The sequence below is a fragment of the Poecilia reticulata genome, chromosome 4 (assembly GCF_904066995.2).
Source record: "Poecilia reticulata chromosome 4, P_reticulata-male-v2, whole genome shotgun sequence".
In the NCBI taxonomy this organism is placed as follows: Eukaryota; Metazoa; Chordata; class Actinopteri; order Cyprinodontiformes; family Poeciliidae; genus Poecilia; species Poecilia reticulata.
This window is the reverse complement of record NC_088833.1, coordinates 15,703,973-15,710,378: the sequence shown is the minus strand read 5'-3', so window position 1 is coordinate 15,710,378 and position 6,406 is coordinate 15,703,973. Positions and strand designations below refer to the sequence as shown.

Here is a 6,406-nt window from a genome sequence, read left to right as displayed (position 1 = left end):
ACACCAGCCGTAAACACATTCTCATAAACACAACGCGGGTTGTTTTGAGTCACCGATCGAGGGGGAGGGTGATGGCGTCTCTCCAATATAAATGTGAAGGTTTATTTGTTAAGGCGCCACGTGTGGAGGGAAATGTCACCTCAGGACGGCGCTCTTGTCACCTTGTTAAGAGTTAGCACGGGCCACTTGTGTGCCAAGCTGAATGTGAAAGTTGAGAAAGTCTCAACGGAAGGCTAATATATATATATATATATATATATATATATATATATATATATATATATATATATATATATATATATATATATATATGTTTTTTTTCCCAGAGGTTAACAGTTCGGGGCCATGATGGGCATGTGCTGTCAGACATGCTTGATCAACAAATCTCTACACTTGCTGTGCTGCCTGCAGTTGGATATTTTCAAAATGTAAATTTTATAATAATAATAATAATAAAAAAAAGTCTTCGCCTTGCCTGCTTTACTTTTTACCCTCCCAAGTTGATTTTTTTTTTTTTTTTGCATCAACACTGAAATGTTTTCTTTATCACAGAAGAAGTGAATGTATTTTTTTTTAGGGGGTGGGGGGACAAACAGCTCTGCCTGCTGAGCTGAAACGAACATTCCTGACAAGATTTGGTTGAGGAGAGGATACCGTGCTGTCTCGTTGCTCTACTCAGGATTCAGCTATAAACATATGAAATAACATTTTGCAAAGATGGAAAAGGCAGAAAGCAGAAACAAGCATTTTTTTCTTCCCTTTTTCTTCCTCTCCCTACAAACTTTTCTTTCCTTTCCCACAGTTTTTTTTTTCTTTTTGTCTCCCCCAGCACCACCTCCTGTTGGAAATTACCTTTAAGACAAAGCGGCTATGTGTTGCGACATGGCATGCTTACTGTACCCCGTGCCTGTTGGGATTTTCAGAGCACAACCTTCCAGGCATGGCTGCACAGGTAATTAAAACTCTTCTGGATTCTTTCTACATTTCTGCTGGCAGGAATGTTCAGGGCAAGACTTCGGGAGACAAAGGTAGCTTGGCACATTCCCCACGCCCCCCAAATCAACATATGTGGAATCAAGAAAGGGGGGAAAAAACCCCCCAAAAAACTAAAACAAGTGAGACTGGAATATAAATGTTCAACAGCGCTAATGTGAGCGTGAGGAGAGTTCAGGGGGGTAGTGTGTTTGAGCAGAGATAGGCAGCAGCCTGTATAGGAGGCTTTGTGACCTATATTGAGGTAGGAAGGAGTGATAAACATAAGAAAGAGGGGAGAGGGGGAAGAGGAAATGGGTTGGGGAGCCAAAAAATGCAAAGAAAGGAGCGCAGAAATAGGAGGTGATAGATGGGAATTGCCAAAGAATGAAAGAAAGAAAGAGGCAGGTGTCTTGACAGTGGCATGCCAGATGACCTTGGGCATGTCACGCTGCCATCTGTTTCCTCTGTCTGGCCTGTCAACATACCTCCAACTCCAGTTTAAACATGACATTCCAGCTTCCCCGCACACTGACGGGTAGCCTTCGTCACCCCGACAGAGAGCCCCCGACAGAAAGCGAGAGATAACGGAAGAATCCAGGGAGGCATCATGAGCCAGAGAGCGAGGAGGTAGAGGTACGGTGTGGCCGAGTAAAAAAAAGGGAGTGACCTTTCCCTCCGCCAGCCTGTTTTTATGAGCTGATATTGTTATCAATGTATTACTCCCCGGATGGCCACTAGAGCTACAATAACGCCATTGAGCTGACAGTCCATCATCATCGGACAAAGAGGGGCGCTAACGCTGACATCCTGTGGGGCACTGGGTTGCATCTGATTGCGCTCATAAATGAGCGCAGCTCTCATAAAATCATGTGGTAACTGCTTAGCAGTGCACAGGGTGAATGCTTTTGTTATCAGCGGCTCGAGTGACACGCGGGGCCGGCTGCTCGCTTTGGTGCCCTGGCTCCTGGTTTTCAGATGAAATGTGCTGTGGCAACAGGGACAAGTGGAAGAAGATAAAAGTAGTGTAATAATTTTTTCTCCTTTTCTTGCGCAGTGTTTATTATTTTAAGGACTTTTTTTCCCCCAGAAGCTGGAAGAAATTTGTCCACTTTTTAAAATTTTTTTTTTAACTTTTGGAGTTAAAACTTTTTCTTAAATTGTGGTTGCCGGAGCGACAGGGGTTTGGTTGGATTTCTATCCTAGCTGGGTGGAAGGCGTCCACGAGAGCGAACCACATGTCTCTACCTTGACATATGCCCATGCTTTTTCCAAATGTTTGAATCAATATTAATCGATTCTTAATGGCTGATTGTATTGGGAAACCATTAATGCTGATAGCTGAATATGTAATGAGGGAAATTTAGTTGAACATAAAGCAATATACTGTAGTCATTGACAATATGTTGATGCTGAAATCAAATTTGTTTTTCTGCTCCATGAAACAAATGCATCCATTTCTTTTGCTTGTTTTGATGACATGCCTTCTGTTGCCTTTGCACAGAATTCTGGGCTTTAAATGCAAAAGTACAAGTTTGGAGGAAATGTAAATAGCAAACAACACATTATAGAGATGGGCACTTGAGTTTGCAGTCAAGTCTCCAAAACAAAGACTTCAGAATTGAGTTAAACTCTGGTGCTAAAGGCTAATCTTCGAACTCAAATATTATGAATCAATTTAATCAGAGATAAAGCCTGTGAGGGTAAATCATTTGTAAAAGAGATTAACATCGCCCTTCTGAGTTACCATAGTGTAGAAATGTAGTTGTCATGGTGATGTTACATTTTTTCTTTTACTTTTCACCCACCTTTTCCCATTGTTGAGACAAAGTCAGTTATCTTCTCTGTGTCTTTTCTACAAAAAATATTGCTCATTGAAAAGTGATTTTACTTCTTGTTTTTGCACCCAGGATGATTACACAGCAGTGGAAAATGATGGATAGTTAGGATTCAGAAGCTAAACTGGAAGCACAGAAGATAAAAAAAATACATCATTTTTTGTGTCAAAGCAAAATCAGGTAAACAACTAATTTAGCTGTGAGCTAGTTAAATAAATGTTATCCTTAAAGCATTTATATACAGTTGCTCAGAAAACTATCTTAGCTCATTTTCTTTTTCTCCCTTTTGCAGGCAAGGTGATATTCTGACATTTCTAAAAAGACTTAACAGAAAGCATCTGGGACTGAGCCAATAACCAGAAAATAATGACATCTGTGATGAAATTCCCAACCATTTCTGAATGAAATAATTACATTTCAAGTCACAGACCAAGAAGTAGAGCCTCTGGTTCGAATTTCCCTCACGTGACCTCGCGCCCTCCAAAACAACAGAATACTTTCCATGCAGTCCTGACACTCTGGGGATTAGGGAAGGTAATTCTACAAAGACCAGGCCCGGCGCTCTCCTCCTCATCCTTCACTGACTGATATGTAGGGGAAGTGGGACCCTGACCTACTCCTGACTGGCGGAAATTGCTCTGACCTCTCAGCGATTTTGAGAGGAAGCCAGACCTGGCACATAGGTGCACTGGCGCTATGGCAACCTCTTCTGACCCCGAGGACCTTTGGCTGGCCTACCCCCTTTGGCCATTTACACACACACACGCACGCATGCACACCACGCACACACACACAGCTCCTGCTAGATGGATTGAGTTACCTCTTAGTGGCAATGGCTGCCTCTGTTTTGCATCCTCTCCTCTATTTTCATCCCGGGAGCCGAGCAGTGCCCCAGTCATTAACACTAGCAGCCCGCCTGTAACGGCAGCTAAAAGGTCTGCATTCATGAGGGACATCCTGGAAACCAGATGTGCATGTGTGGTGAGAATATGTGTGCACGCAAAGGCCCTGGAATCAAACGTGTCCAGAAGCAATGGATCAAGCCCTGCGTGTATGCGCCTGAGCCCCCAGGGTCTAAGCGGTGCACAGGTCACCAAAGGCAAAGTGAAGGTTGGTTGGGAAGGGGGTCACCCATATGCAGACCCAGTTAGCAAAAAAAAAAACATTACTGTTTAATATGACAGGTAATTAATCTCAAATAAATAGATATTTGGGAGCCAGATATTTGTAAATGGATAACTAATATTTAAACACACATATTATATTTCGACTCTGGGGATGTTTCTAAATTAGACACTATGATAAGTCACTCTTGAAAACTTCACCATCTAAAAATTCCACTTAAAGGGTCTTTAAAGAATTACGTGGGTTTATTTTTCAGGACTGACAAAGCATCACTGAGATTTTCATTTACTTCAAAACCCCAGCAAATAATACCCAAACATTGACATGGTCGTTAAAATAGCATAAATAGCCTATGTATTATAAATAAAATGGCCTGACGTTAACACCACTGACAGGCGATGCTTGCCATGGTACAACAGTGTTATGCTGGCAAAAATCTGCATTGACTTGGTTGTTACTTTGACACTTGCCTCCTACCTATACATTCTTGAAGACCAATTACACTTTGCACATGGCAACAGCTTTACCCTACGGTAGCACCTCCAATCGCATCCACCCCTTCCCAGGTAAGACAGCGCTGGGTTTTGGAACATCTCAAAGAATACAAGAAACAGCCTGAAGTTTCCACCCAGCTTCCAAAATCCTACAATACCAAACTGATGTCATCTGTGAAAAGACACCAAATATCCATGAAAAACCTATCCAGCAACTCAGAGGAGTTTCAAAGAACGTTGCTTTTTTCATACAATGCTGCATTAATATGTCTTGGACACAAAGCCACAAACTTTAAGGTGTTTTTCAGGGAGTTTTTTCATGACAGAGGGACACATAGTAGTTCATAGTTGTGTTTCAAACCAAGAATCTGAAACGTGTGATATGCATTTGTACGTAGCCTTACTGTTTGCTATAAAGTAAAACTGTTTTATGTAGACACTGTTTTTACATACACTTTTAGTTTATGTAAAACTACCTACAGCTCAGTGTGAGTGGATGGTGAGCATATGTGATAAGGACATTTCTTCTCAGATTCTCAGTTGAATTTAGGTTTGGACTTTGACCGACTTGTCTGACTCATGAAAACACATTTATTTCATTGTAGAACTGGCATCTCTTTAAGCTGTGATGCAACCTGAGAAGATTCACAAACAGTTACTTTATAGTACTAGTTTGGGCACTGGTGCTGCTGTGGTACTCAAGACTGGTCTTAAGTATTGTTTCTCTATAAAATCATAATTACAACCAGCTATTGAAACTAAGTCTGAAATTCCAAGCTGCATTGAAATACAGTTCAAAACATATATATATATATATATATATATATATATATATATATATATATATATATATATATATATATATATTATTTATTTATTTATTTTTTTTTTTACAATGAAAATTTTAAATTCTGTCACTACATGGAAAGAAAAATTGATAAAACGAAAGAACATTTTTTTCAGGGCAAATATACAGTAAGTTTTTCTGTCTGTGAAACATGCAAAAATAAAAATGCTGAGTGAGTTCAGTCCTCCACCTACACCTGTCATCTCCACTCACTCTGCCTGGAGCTAATGCTAAGTCAGTAATCATTTAGCTGAATGTATACAGAGACTCGTCTGCATTGTTTGTTTGATTTTATACTTGTTTTATTGTCAGATTCAATAGACAAGGGATTTGTAGTTGAGGGTCTGATTACGTAAACGTTTGGGTTCACCTCAATGATTTGGCAGAGATTCTAAATGAAAATGTTAGGTGAACCACTGCAACCAGTTAGTCCAGAGCCTTTTTATAGGTGGGTTTGCTAATGAGCTGCCACTCAGATTTTTTTTTTAGCAACAATTTTTGTTTTAGTGTTTAGTCTCAAAAATTGTGTTGTATTGGTTTGGTTTTGGTTTCCCTCAAAGTTTTGCTTTTGCCTGGTCTTGGTCTTCATTTGGCCTTAAGTTAGACGGTCTTGACACTAGTCACTAGTTGAATGACTTCCAAATGTTTTGAAGTGATAGTAAACAGACAATACCATCAACTTTCCCTATATTTTGTTTATGCGGCAGCCATATTGAATATGAAACTCAGGTTTGCTCGACAAGCTGACTTTCCCACCTGGAATTTAGGCTTCGTCTGGATGTACTTGTTATTTTTCTGTTCCTGTGGTGTGTTCAGGTTGACAGGAAATGTTAGTTTCCCTGGATACATTTTCAGTTTGGGCCTTATCTGGTGTTTCTGGGATCATTTTAAAAACTGCCCTCCACTGACTGCTGGTCATCGAGTCTGACTGCCCAAAACAATTGAATTGCAGGTCAAGATGGTTTTACAAAAGATTGACACAGGGCTGATGAGGGCACAGGGCTTTTAGGATTTTTATTAGTGAAAAAGAAAATACCTCTTCCACTTTTACAACTTGGCTTTGGTCTATTGGATAAAATCACCATAAAGAACATTGAGGTTCGTGATCAAAATGCGACAAAAAGGTGACA

The 6,406-nt window shown here is 40.3% G+C and overlaps 1 long non-coding RNA gene across 1 annotated transcript; it reads left to right on the top strand.

The window, feature by feature from the left end:
• Positions 1 to 328: 328 nt before the first annotated feature.
• Positions 329 to 5,224, top strand: LOC108166232 (uncharacterized). Its single transcript, XR_001776525.2, has 3 exons — positions 329 to 952; positions 2,883 to 2,990; positions 3,103 to 5,224. It is a non-coding gene; the product is annotated as an uncharacterized LOC108166232 (long non-coding RNA).
• The last annotated feature ends 1,182 nt before the right edge of the window (positions 5,225 to 6,406 follow it).